Source organism: Vombatus ursinus, unplaced genomic scaffold, assembly GCF_900497805.2.
Source record: "Vombatus ursinus unplaced genomic scaffold, bare-nosed wombat genome assembly UNPS02014822.1, whole genome shotgun sequence".
Classification (NCBI taxonomy): domain Eukaryota; kingdom Metazoa; phylum Chordata; class Mammalia; order Diprotodontia; family Vombatidae; genus Vombatus; species Vombatus ursinus.
In genome coordinates this window covers 11,166,184-11,179,505 of record NW_020954600.1, presented here as the reverse complement: position 1 = coordinate 11,179,505, position 13,322 = coordinate 11,166,184, and the positions used below count along the sequence as shown (strand labels likewise).

The 13,322-nt window shown below is 38.0% G+C and overlaps 1 protein-coding gene across 1 annotated transcript in view; it reads left to right on the top strand.

Moving 5' to 3' along the window:
- The window catches only part of CUNH11orf74 (chromosome unknown C11orf74 homolog), a 103,212-nt gene extending 93,895 nt beyond the window's left edge, over positions 1–9,317 (top strand). Inside the window, exons 8-9 of the mRNA XM_027837822.1 lie at positions 8,674–8,924; positions 9,192–9,317. The gene's annotated coding sequence lies outside the window, so the exon portion shown is untranslated. The remainder of the gene's footprint in view (positions 1–8,673; positions 8,925–9,191) is intronic.
- Positions 9,318–13,322: the final 4,005 nt, after the last annotated feature.

Sequence of the window (13,322 nt, the reverse complement as noted above, 5' to 3'; positions counted from 1 at the left end):
AGACAACTCCCTCTCTCATTTGGCATAGCAGATAATAAGGAAAACTTTGTCTGTTGGACTACGTATATTGAAACTCTGCTATTTTCCAGCTTCTTTCTTCTTGGCATCTTTTGGTGCATTTCTGTATGTGTAATAGCTGTGCCTGATGACCTCACTTGATTTCCCTATAATCATCTTGTGGGATCATGATTGGAACAGAGGTGTTTTTCACTATTTTTGTTTTTCTGGACCCTCTGGTGTCTGGTATAGCCTATGGGTTCCTCAGAATAATACTTTTAAATGGATAAATTAAAATACATAGGATTACAAAAAAGATCAAAATTTAGTGAAAATAAAGATGTAATTTCTTCCCATCCAAGTGTACGGGCCCTTTCAGATTTATCCATAGACCTCTTAGGGGTCCATGTACTGCAGGTTAAGAACACTTGCCTTTGAGGTTGTCTGGTCCAACTTGTATCTGAAACACAAAATCCCCTCTACAACATTTTTGATTTTTTTTTTTACATTTTTGATTTTTTGAGAAAAGTTATATTGGAAAAAACTTTCCACTTGAATGAATGAATGAATTAAAAACCCTTGGAGTGAAAACCGGCTTTGACTTGGAATTGGTGAGGAGGAGAATGATGGTGGTAGAGAGGTGTCACGTCCCAGGATTGCCGCTCCCTGCTGAGAAATTCCAGGAATCAAAGAAGGCAGCATTACACTTACAGAGAAAGTCATTTGTTTCAGGCTGGTTCACAAATTGGAGCCTCACATCTTTGGCACTAGCACGGTCTTGCTTTGATTGATAGAGCCCACCTTGACGGGGCAAGTGTTGGTTTAGGTCAGATGAATCGGGAATGAGAGGAAGAAAGAAGCATCTGAGTGAAACAGACTCAATGGGAGAGAAACACATCAAATTTCCCAAAGTACCTTGAAAAAAATGTGAAAGTGGTAATGCCAACTGGCCAGAACAGAGAAATTCAGCTCCAAGGCCAACACGTCAGCCTGCACTCTGTCACATCTGTCTCAGCTGATTCTCTTTGGCAGCCTACACTGAACATTCAAATCAGAGGCATTCCTGTCATTCACATTGTGCTTCGTGAAGGGTAACGCTCAGCCCTGACATTGGATTTCCCTCCTTTCTCAAGAAGCATCTTCTAGTCATTTTCCTAGGAATGCACTATATATCCTTGAGGGCTTTTCAACGAAAGACTTGTAGTTTTGTTGGTTGCTGTATCATCATATTACGATGTTAAGCGAGATAACAAATGGCAAAAATACTCCAGACGCATCTGCAGGTTTCCCAGAAGCAATTGAATAAGCAAAAGAAATGTTGTGGGGGGTACAAATACATAAACAGGTTTTTTTTGGGGGGGGGAATCATCATCCATGTATGGAAGAGAAACCTGGAAGATTACATAAGCTAATTATTTTGCATTCCTGAACTTAGATCTTACTTCCTTTAAGGAAGTTCAGAATTAGAACCAGGCTGATACACACACACACACACACACACACACACACACACACACACATATATTCTAAAGGTTGACAAGGTTGAAGAGCTCAAAAGAGTGGGGGGAGTTCTCAGGGTGAAACAGATGCATACATATACATAGATGTTCTTTCTATGAGAATTTAGGAGTATGAGTGACATAGAAAACTTTGTTATCCTTTTGTGATCATTGTGGAAAATTTTTGTTTTTTTGAGCTAGCATTCCCTTCAGACAGGTATATGCTGGGAATATGATAGCAGATTTCTTAAAGTGGGGACTAATGAATAATGGAAAACAGGCAAGGAAAAAATAAATTAGAGAGGATTGGTAGGAAGAGGAAAAGTTCTAACTTGGCTTCTAGGTCTTGAAATCAAGTTCATTCCTTCATTCACCCACTTACTCAACCAATGTATTTTGAACTTCTAAGCCATACAAGTGAGACACTGTGTGTGTGTTGCTGTGTAGCCACATAAGCCACACTGAGAAACAGCCATCATGAATACAGCAGTCAAAGATGAGCGAGACATAGCCCTGCTTTCAAGGAATTGACTTCGATATTTCAGTGAATCTGGGATCTCATCGATGTGGGTCCAACTTGTTCAGCTTTGCCCGCCCAATCTGTGTAACACCTGTCTGTACTCTCACCAATTTGTCACAGACCCTGCTAGGGGCCTTCACCTAAGGCTCTAGACACTACATAGTTCCCAAAGGAGCCCACCATTATCTCTTCTTTTCACTATGTGTTCTGCCCAATTTCTCAGTCATACTTTTTTTCTGATACTACCTTTTATCTACTTCTCTGCAGGAATTCCATGGTTATAATGTGTGCTAGCCTGCTCATACCAACTCTGTGTTTCTCTGTTGTCCTTTTCCTGATCATCAGCTTGAATTCTTATTGATGATGGATATTTATAGTGCCTCTTAAAAAACAACAGCAACAACAATCAAGAGTTCTTAATTTTTTTCCTATTATGGGTCTTTTTGGTGAAGCCGACGTACCCTTTCACAAAATATTTTAAATATATAAAATAAAATAATTAGGATTACAAAGGCAATAAGTTATAATGAAATTTATTTAAATATATGTGTCTATATGTGTATATGTATATGTGTGTATGTGTGTTATATACATATTGCATGTGTTTATGTATTATATATACAAGTATACATTATATATAAATTATAATATATACATATACACATGATATACTACATATATATCTCTATCTCTGTCTATGTATCTATTTACCTATCAAAGCTCATGGACTCCAGGCTCTGAACCAAAGCAGTTCTCTAGCACTCCTTCAATTCCACCTGTTTTTTTATTAATTTATTTTTAGTTTTCAACATTCACTTCCACAAGCTTTTGAGTTTCAAATTTTCTCCCCCTCAAGACGACATGCAATCTGGTATAGGCTGTAAATATACATTCCTATTAAACATATTTTCACTTTAGTCATGTTGTAAAGAAGAATTGGAACCAATAGGAGGAACCACAAGAAAGAAGAAAAAAAAACAAAACAGAAGAAAAAGAGAGCAAATAGTATGCTTCAATCTGCATTCAGACTCCATAGTTCTTTGTCTGGATGTGGATAGCATTTTCCATCATGAGACTTTTGGAGATGCCATATATCCTTGAATTGCTGAGAAGAGCTAGGTCTATCAAAGTTAGTTATCGTACAATGTGGCTGAAACTATGTGCAATGTTTGCCTGGTTCTGCTCTCTTCACTCAGCATCAGTCCATGCAAGTGTTTCCAGGTTAATTCTACCTCTGTTTAAACTCCAGGAATCAAGCTCAAGAGGCGCTGATACTTTGTATTCATATATGTTTTATGAAAATAATGCCCTGCTATTTTACAATAGTACAAAATGTATCACCCTGGATAAGGGCTGTACAGGCAGAAATCAATTTGTTGAAGGATAGTGTTTCAAGAAGATTGTTTTATAAATACCTTTGTTTGGAACTTGAAGCACATTTTCCTATAGAAACAATGTTGTATGTGATGGTTTGGTTTCCAGTTCTGCTGACAGAAGGCCACATAAGCCAGACTGAGAGACAGCCATTGTGAACACTCATTCAGAATTCTAACTCAGGAGGGGTGCCAGGAATTTCAGAGAGGTAAGACAGTGCAGTGGAATGAAGACTGAATTTAGAGGCAGAGGACCTAGGTTCAAATCCTCATTTACTGTGTGAATTTGGGAAATTTACATAAACACTCTGAACCTTAGTTCCCTCATATGTAAAATAAGATTGGATTAAATTTCCCTTTGAGTTCCCTAATCTATGATCCCCAAACCCATTGTGGCCCCAGCAGTAACCTTGACCTTTAAGGTCTTCAGCCTCCTAAGTGCCTTTATTTATTTATTTATTCATTTTTTTCAAAGTGCCTTTTTTTTAAACTGAATGAACAAAACCTCTCTTTTGGCTGACTCCATAGCAAAAGGGAGATGGGTCTATGGGAGTCTCAAAGTATTAGGAAAGGACTGTGATATCTGCAGCGGCAGTGAGGAGAGGAAGGGGATCTCAGGCACTCTGGAGTGGAAGAGAGGTCTGGAGAATTGAGTCCCAGGCCAGGGCAGCTATTTGTATATAAGGGAGGTTTGTAACTTGGATGTTTGTGAATTGGAAAGGACCAATACATTGAGACCTTTAACACAATGGATAATAACATTTAAACTGATTCTTGAAACAAGTGCAGTCAATGGACAATTCTATGTTCCTCTCAAATTATATTTTCTTACTTTCGTTATGGAAATAAAGGATTAATTTCATGATGCCAAAATCTGTCTGACTTGGGGAAGAGAAGTTAACGAAAAAGCAGTTTAAGATGTCATATGGACTTTGATTTCCTGAAGAAGGAATGGGAACAAGGAATTCCAATAACTGTAAAAACAAAACAAACACATTTATAGATAAATAGTATCATTCTAATTCATGAGAGTTTGTTTTTGCTTGGAGGAGTACGAGAAAATTCAGTCTATTGTATTTCCTGACAAAGTGTGGCAAGCTAGCAATATAGGTTAAAGCACATCATGCTTAGTTATGTAATGCACTGCCTTTTCATAGCAATGCAGCATTTCTCCAGATATTTTTGCTGGTTCCACATCAGATCACATTACATTGCTATCTCCGTTGTGAGTACTTGGAATATTGGCATCCTTGTTAAGATTAAAAAATAAATCCAATAACTCTTAAAATTGTGTTAATATTGGCTATGTTCTCAGAAAGAAATTAGCATCAATTTTACTTGAGATTGAAAAGTATTTTCAAAGGATAGCTTTGCGCAAATGGCGGTAAATGGCGCTTGAAGTAATTAGGGTGTTTAAACAACCAGGCAGAAAAAAAGCCACTAATTACTCCCAGCTTCATTTTCTCCCCTGCAAGGAGAGGAAAACCTGGGAAGGATTTGAATTTTGTAAAGACTGTGAAATTTTTGTTTTATTATTATTATTATTTATTGTGCATGATCAGGGGAGCAGAGGGGGAGGGAACAGTTTTCAAAAGTACTTTGTGATCTATCATTCAACATTTTAAAGTACCTACTGTATACTGAGCACTTGGCTAGATCCTGGGGGAGATATGAAATTGGCGTTCCTGAGTTACATACCATCTCATGTATGATTATGAGAGTGTATGATTTTTGGACTTTAGAAGCCATAGGATTACTGCTCTGCTACTAACATTCTTTGCCATGTTAGCCAAATCATTTCCCCACCCTGGGTTTCAGTTTTGACATGTGTGAAATGAAGGGGTTGAACTGGATGGTGCTCAGAGTTCCTCCCAACTCTAAGATTCTATGACATCTATGACATTTGAACTCCATCAAAGAAGACAAGTGATTTTTGTTGTTTATGGAGAAGGACTAGAAGGGAAACTTCTGCTGGGTAAGGACTCTTGATTTTTTCCTTTGTCTTGCACATAGTATGTGCTTAATAAATGCTTGTTGAATTGAGCATCCCCACAGATTTTGAATCCTTTCTCATAATAGTAGCATCCTGCTACTGGCACTAAGGATGACTTCTGCTAGGCCACCACACAATGTGGCTCTGTTAAGAACAAATGCTAATTTGGTTTCAAATTTCCCCAGGGTTTGTACTGACCTTCCCCCCACCCCCCTGCACTGGTCTTTCTTTTATTTCCCAGAAAAACAATGATACCTATGTTCAGGTCCCTTTCAGCTCTAGATTTAGTGATCCTGCAAGGCTGTGTAATAGAGTAATACAGTATTAGGTTTTTATCAACTCCATTTTTGTTCCTTGAGGAACATAATTTTCTCAATCTGTGGTTCTTTGTGTACCAACTGCTCCCGCTCTGCCCTGTGCCCTATTTTAAAATGTAACATAGAGACGTTAAAAAAAAAAGCCACGTTTTTGGCACCTGGCTGTCTAAATGCAGGTACACAGTATTTGGGTATAGGTTTTTGGTTACCAAAAGTCCCTGCCTCTGTATCTTATATTGCAGGTGAGGGGTTGAGGTGTGAAACAAAAAGCTTGATTGGGGTTGTTTTGTTCTGGGAAAATGACCTTATGTCAGGGCAATGTATTGGAGAATAAGCAGGATGTAGGAACAAGGGAGACCGCTTCGAGTCTTGGCTCCAACACTGTGGAACTCAAGGCTGTATTGCTTTATAAGATGGGTCTAAGGCTTATAGAGCTAGAATTGGAAGGGCCCGCTGAAGCACCTAGGAAACTTCTGTCTGCCATGAGAGTCAGCACTAAAGGATAATAGATAGCACTCACAGATTTGCCAAGTGCTTTACGTGTTATTTCATTTAATTCTTATTCCAGTTCTGTGAGGTAGGTGTTACTATTATTCCCAGCTAAGGAAACTGAAGCTCAGAGTGGTGAAATACCTATATCACTGTCACATAGCCAGGAAGTGTCTTGAGGTAACATTCAAACTCAGATTTTCCTGACTCCAAGTCTAGTACTCTATCCACCAGGCAACACTACCTCCTAGAAATGTGACCTCTTTTGGTGTTCTTTTTCTAGTAAATCCAAGGCAATCAGGTCCTTTTCCATTTATAAAATATTTATCATTTGCCAGGACCATGGAGAGTGTTACTACCCAAATGCTTCTCTTTTTGCTGAAAGGGAGCTTGAATAGGCCACACTACACCAATTATTTAACCAATTCCAAAGTGGCTGTATTAGCAATGGGGAAGAAACATAGAAAACCTGGCAGTAAGCATTCCCATATGAGACATTTTCCCCAAGCTCATAACAGTATTAATAATGATAATAACACAACAAATCAATTAAGTATTAAGTGCCCACTGTATGGTCAACACCATCTTGGGTACTGTAGGGATTACTTTAAAGCACCCCAGAGAGGCATATATTTGTATCAGCTTAATATTGCTGGATAAATCAATACAGCTTTCAAATACAATACAATTCAAATGCTTTATTTCATACTTTGCCCATTTCATGACTCTTTCATATATCCTTTAAAAATACATAGCTAAGCTGATGAGAAAACTTAAGAGGATTCTCTCTGTTTTTAGAGGCTGCATTGTTTCTAATGGAGAAACATATTAGAGGAATCATAGTATAGTGAAAAGAGCACTGGATTTGCATCAGGAAGTCATGGGTTCAAATCCCTACTCTGCTGTGTGATCTTTGTGACCTTGTTAATGTGCCTTTTTCTCTTTAAAATGAGGTTGTTGGACCAGGTGATTTTGAGTGTTTCTTTCAAATGAAAAAGCCTCTCTGTGATCTTGGTCATACATTTGGTTGGTAAAACATCCTCAGATCAGTCCATGTATGCCCACTATTTATTTTTCCATGAGTGTATTTATCCTTTTTAAATTATATTTTTACTATGAACTTAATTGTTAATTAGTATAAACATTTCCACATACAGAGAACAACAGCCACAAGTATTGTATGTGAAACCATGAATGTCTGTTACAGAGTTTATTTTTAAAAATGTGTATTAAATTTAACAAGATAAGAGTTTGCCTCAGACCCAGTAAATTAGCAGAGTATAGGAACAGATAGAGAATAGATTGAGGAAAGATAGGAATAATCAGTTTTAGAGCTGATGTTGTGGCAAGGTGGGTACACTAATGTATGATTGATGGGGATGTGAATTGGTGCAACCATTCTAGGAAGCGATTTGAAATTATGTAAAGAAAGTGACTAAAATGTCTATATTCTTTGACTCAGAAATTCCACTGCAAGCTATGTACCCAAAGGAGAGCAATGTAAAAAGGAAGGTTCCATGTACATTGAAATATTTATAACAACACTTTTTTTTGGTAGTAACAAAGGAATGAAGGGGCGGGGGGGGGGGAGTAGATATCCATTAGCTGAGGAATGGTTGGATAAATTATAAAACCTGAATGCAATGGAATATCTGTGTTGTTTAAAAACAAAATAATGGGTATGATGAATATATGACACATGGGAAGATATGTGAACTGATGCCAAAAAGTAAAGTAAGAACAACTGGGGAAACAACATACATAAAGACCCTAACAATGCAATGGAAAAGCAATAACAAAACAATTGAAATGGAGTGCTGCAGACTTATAATGATCAAGCTTGCTTCTCCCCAAAAGCTGTAAGACAGCACCTACCCTCCACCACTTTTTTTGCAAAGAACAGGGGCTATGGGTATGGAACACTGCACAGTAATATCAAACTTTTTTTGATGTGTTGGTTAGGATGAACTAATTCCCCCCACCCCCACTCCAACACCACCCCTACTTTGTTATAAGGGATAGCCTGGAGTGGAGGTAATGGTAGAGTGACATATTGGAAGAAACAAAAGATGTCAATAAATTTTAATTAAAAAAAAAGAAAATTAAAAATTGTTTTTACATGTATTTTGAAGAAAAATTTTAAAAAAGAGAACATTGAAAAAAAATGAGATCCTGTTTATATCCCCTTCTGATCTTCTTTTTGTTGTCTTTGGTGTATTTTTCTTTTTAGAAAAATATTTTCAGCTCCAAATTCTCTTCTCTGCCCCTTCTGTCACCTAGTGAAAAGGCAAGAAACTCGATATTTGGTGTATATTTTGATGCAGTATTGATGCTTTTTTCTTTTTCTACATCTTCATCACTAACCACTAATTTATCTCCCCCCTCCCTAAATTCAGCGCCCTTCATTGTAACAAAAAAGCACAGTCAAGCAAAGTACAGCAACACATTGACCGTGTCTGAAAAAGTGTCTGATTCTGATCTGTAGACCATTGCTGCTCCAAGAGGTGAGAGACATGGCCACCTTAGAAAGCAGAGTTCTTTGCCCACGCCAGCTCCCTTTGGTACCTGAATGTTGTTGCACAGATGGCTGCAGGTTCCCTTTGTAGTGGTGCAACCTCGACATGAAAGGCAGAGAAACTTTTGACAGCCATCCCTCTCGACCCCACAAGAACAGCTTCCCGGAGATAAAAGCTCCAGATAGTGGGGGCATTCCCACCACCGAACGCTCTCTTGTGGGTGAGTGACGGTTGACACAGGTGGGCGTCAGGGGCTGCCTTTCTTTTGAAGTCTGTCTGTTGAAAGATGGTGCCACCTGTTGGTGATTTGGAGGTTTTTCTGGTCAGCTCAGGTGGCCATTACCTGTCCATCCATGCTGAGAGCCATAAGTGGTTGTCAAGAGGTCCAACAAGGTTGCAAAGTTGGGGTGAGGGGCAAGGTGGCAAGTCTGGTAAACCTTGGTGCAATGTGGCCGTTGAAGGTGATACCTTGTCATTTTTTTTCCAGGAACTGAAACAGGTGTCTCATCTGTCTCTCACTTTGAGCTGGTTCAGAGAAAGCCAGCATTGGCTACACTTGGAGAACATGTTATTGTTGTTTGGATGAAAAAAAAAACCACATGTTAAGTGATACTGCCATTTCTCTAAGCAAATAGAATCTGTTGGAAATTGCATGGCCTTATTTTGTTTTGATTCACATTGTAATATAATAAGGCACACAAGATCTTTGGTTCATTAATAAAATGCTTGGAAGGGGAATGAAACTCTTAGACACTTACATTATGTTGTACTGAAATCTTGTGCCACCCCTACCCCACTTGGTGTCAATATTCTCTCTGTAATTATGTCCTAAATAAACCAGCCCACAAATCCTCAGGTTCCTGCCTTAGCAAGAAGAGCTTTAGGGTTGTGGTTTTTAAAGTAAATTAAAAACAAACAAACAAACAAACAAACCTCTAGATTAGCAGCTAGACAAATGTCCCTGGAAGAAGTATCATTTGCCAGGTAATTTAAGCTTTTCAAAAAACCTCAGAGGGCAAAAGCCTGGCTGAAGGAAATGTATTCAGAGGTGTTGACCGATATGATCTTCTGTCTTTTTTTTCCACCTTTCTGCAAAGGCACAATTAATATTTCATGCTAGCAAGGCATAATAGTGTAGTGGAAAGAAGGCTGAACTAGAATTATAGATAATAAATTGTTTGAGAGCTTGAAGGGACTTCAGAAGCCATGTAGGGCAACCTCCTCATTTTTAGAGATGAGGAAACTGAGACTTAGGAAATGTAGGTGACTTGCCTAAGGTCTCACACAAAGTAAATGTGGGAGGTGGGATTTGAACCCAAGAAAGGTCCATGCTATTTACTGTACTAAACTAGCTTCCCAAATCAATTAATCAACAAGCATTTATTAGGAGTTTACTATGTGCCAAGCAATGAATTAAAAAAAAAAACACAAATGAAACAGTCCCCTCTCTCCATACTACACTCAGAATACCTGGGTTCAAGCCTTGGCTCTACCAACTTTGACAAGTCAGATAATTTCTCTGAGCCTCATTTTCCTCATTTGTAAAATGTGAGTAATAATGTTGAATGACATACTTCATAGGGTCATTGTGAAGATCAAATACAATACGTATTAGTGTGAATAATCATTCCCATGAAGTAGACACATATATTTAAATGTGTCTGAGTTATAATCATGTAAAATGTGGTGATTGGTCCCAGTCCAATAGAAATATATAGGAGAAATTCAAATAATGTTGCCGTTTCATGGGATTCATTATTAGCACTAATCAGGACCTAGCAGCATGACGTCCTCTGAAACTAGTAAGTGCCATTTTGACAAATGTCAAGGGTCTGTTATTTCATCAGTGTGGCAATTTCACCAACAAAATTGGCAAACTCGACCATAGTTTATAGTTTCAAAGAGCTGCCTTCGGTCCATGGTGTGAAGTGACTTGCCCATGGTTATACAACAATGTGTTGGAGGTAGGATTTGAACCCAGGGCTTCCTAACTGCACGTATAGCATTATATCCATGCTATCCCTCTCTAGTGCCATACAAAGAAAATTTATTTATCCATTAGTTAATTAATCTATTTATTACTGCTGTTATTTGTTAAGTGAGCCAATGTGCCCAATCCAACTTTTCCTTATAAAACCTGAATTATCCCATGACACTGTCATTTTGTGGTCACCTAGTCAATAACATGCTTTTATTCAATTCACCTCAGCTATAATTGGGAAGCAGCAAATAGGAGGTAGTTGATAGAATACTAGACCCCGGGGTCAGGAAGACTTGAATTCAAATCCTGCCTCAGACAGCTACTATGTGACCTGAGGCAAGTCATAACCTCTGCCTCAGTTTTCTCATCAATAAAATGGGGATAATAATAGCACTTATGTCCTATGGTTATTGTAAGGATAAAATGAGATAATATTCATAAAGGTACTTCACAAACTCTGACGTGCTATGTAAATCCTAGCTAAGTGTGTCGAGAAGGGTTTTTACTTTATTATTATTATTATAATTGTTATTACCAACTGAGAAATAGACATGTTGGAGTCACATGATTTGTCAGAGGTCATTGGATGCATTGGGAGTGGAATATAATGGGGACCAGTTAGGGCCAAAGCTACCGTTTGATCACTGAGTATGTCTAGAGCCTTCCATGGAGTGCTTCCATAACTGATGAGATAGGGGGAAAATGAATTATTTAAGGAGTTTTTAGAAAAGATTTTTTTAGGAAAGAGTTTATTGACTGAAAAAAGAACTAAAGAAAAGATGAAAAGAGGCAGCAAATTTCACAGAATACTGGTGCATAACTTATCTTTATAGTATCCATGTGATTATTCAACCAAAATATAAGCGCATTTATCCATACAGTTACTTAGTATTAAAGAATCATTTGCAGCATACTGCCTATTTCAAAGTTCATCTTGTGGAATAGAAAGTCCTGATGAAAAATGGGCGTGAGCCATCTCACAGGCTTCATTGAAGCTCGAGAAACTAGGCTTTCTTCTGTCTCTATATTTTCTCCTTGCTGATCCCACTACTTTATGCAAGTGTGCCTTGCAAAGAACAAACACTTAATAAATGTTTGTTAAATTGAATTGTATTAAATCGGCCCTCATGCACTCTCATAGCTACAGTCATCACCTCTATCCATGCAGATGGCTTCTGGAGCTCCAGTTTTATAATTTTTAACTATCTACTTGATAATTCCTCTTGGATCTCTACCCCAGCAAGTTAAATTCAAAATTGATATAGAAAATTTCTCACATCATCCCTTCAACCTCCCCCTTACCCTAACTTCCCTCTTTTTATGAAGTATATCACCCTCCCCCATCATACAAACTGAAGTCATCTCTGATTTCTGTCTCTTTTACTCCATATATCCAGCCATTTGACAAGTCCTTTTTTTTTTTAAATTTCCATATTAGTCATATTGGGAAGAAGAAACAGACCAAAAAAACCCATTAAAAAAGGAAAAAATAATATGCTTCGATCTGCATTCAGAATCCATAAATTCTTTCTTTGGAGGTGGATAGCATTTTTCATCATGAGTCCTTTAAAACTGTCTTAGATCATCGTATTGCTTAGAATAGCTGTCATTCACAGGTGATCATCATACACTATTGCTGTTACTGTGTACAATGTTCTCCTGGTTCTGCAGACTTCACTTTGTCTCAGTTCAAGTAAGTCTTTACAGATTTTTCTGAAATCATCCTGTTCATCATTTGTTGTAGCACTGTAGTATTCTATTATAATCATATATCACAACTTGTTCGGCCATTCTTCAATTGATGGGCTTCCTTCAATTTCCAATTCTTTACCACCACAAAAAGAGTTGCTATAAATATTTTTGTACAAATAGGTCCTTCTCCCTTTTAAAAAAAATCACATTGGGATATAGACCTATTAGTGGTATTGCTGGATCAAAGGGTATGCACAGTTTTATAGCCCTTTGAGCATAGTTCCAAATTGTTCTCCAAAATGGCTGGATCAGATCACAACTCCACCAATAGTTGCATTAGTGTTCCAATTTTCCCACATCTCCTCCAACATTTATCATTTCCTTTTCTGTCATATTAGCTAATCTGATAGGGGTGAAGTGGTACCTCAGAGTTGTTTTAATTTGCATTTCTCTAATTACTAATGATTTAGAGCATTTTTATATGACTATAGATAGTTTTGATTTCTTCATCTGAAAATTACCTGTTCATATCCTTTGACTCAGGTTATGGTTTGTCCTTCATTCTTGAAGAGGACCATGACATAAGGAAGATGATGACATGATTTGCAATTGAATTGGATTTGAGTGAGGGAGGGTTGTACAAAGTCACCAGCCTCATTTTCTCCTCCAGAGTCATCTGGGTCCAGAGATCAGACATAGATCGGGATGACTAGACATGGCCCAGGATGCAGTGGCAGATCTTGACCTTTTTAAGCCAAGGTCTTTCTGAGTTCTCATTTTGAGTGAGGCAATGCCCATTCAGTGAATAGGCCCTTTTAAGAAGTTAGTCAAGGGATGGCCCTTTCATCCCTCCCCCCAAAAAAAATCAAACTGGGAGGGGAAGACCTTTAGGGTTGCTGACCAAAAAGAGAAACAGCTACTATTTACATTTACTCTGAACTAGGA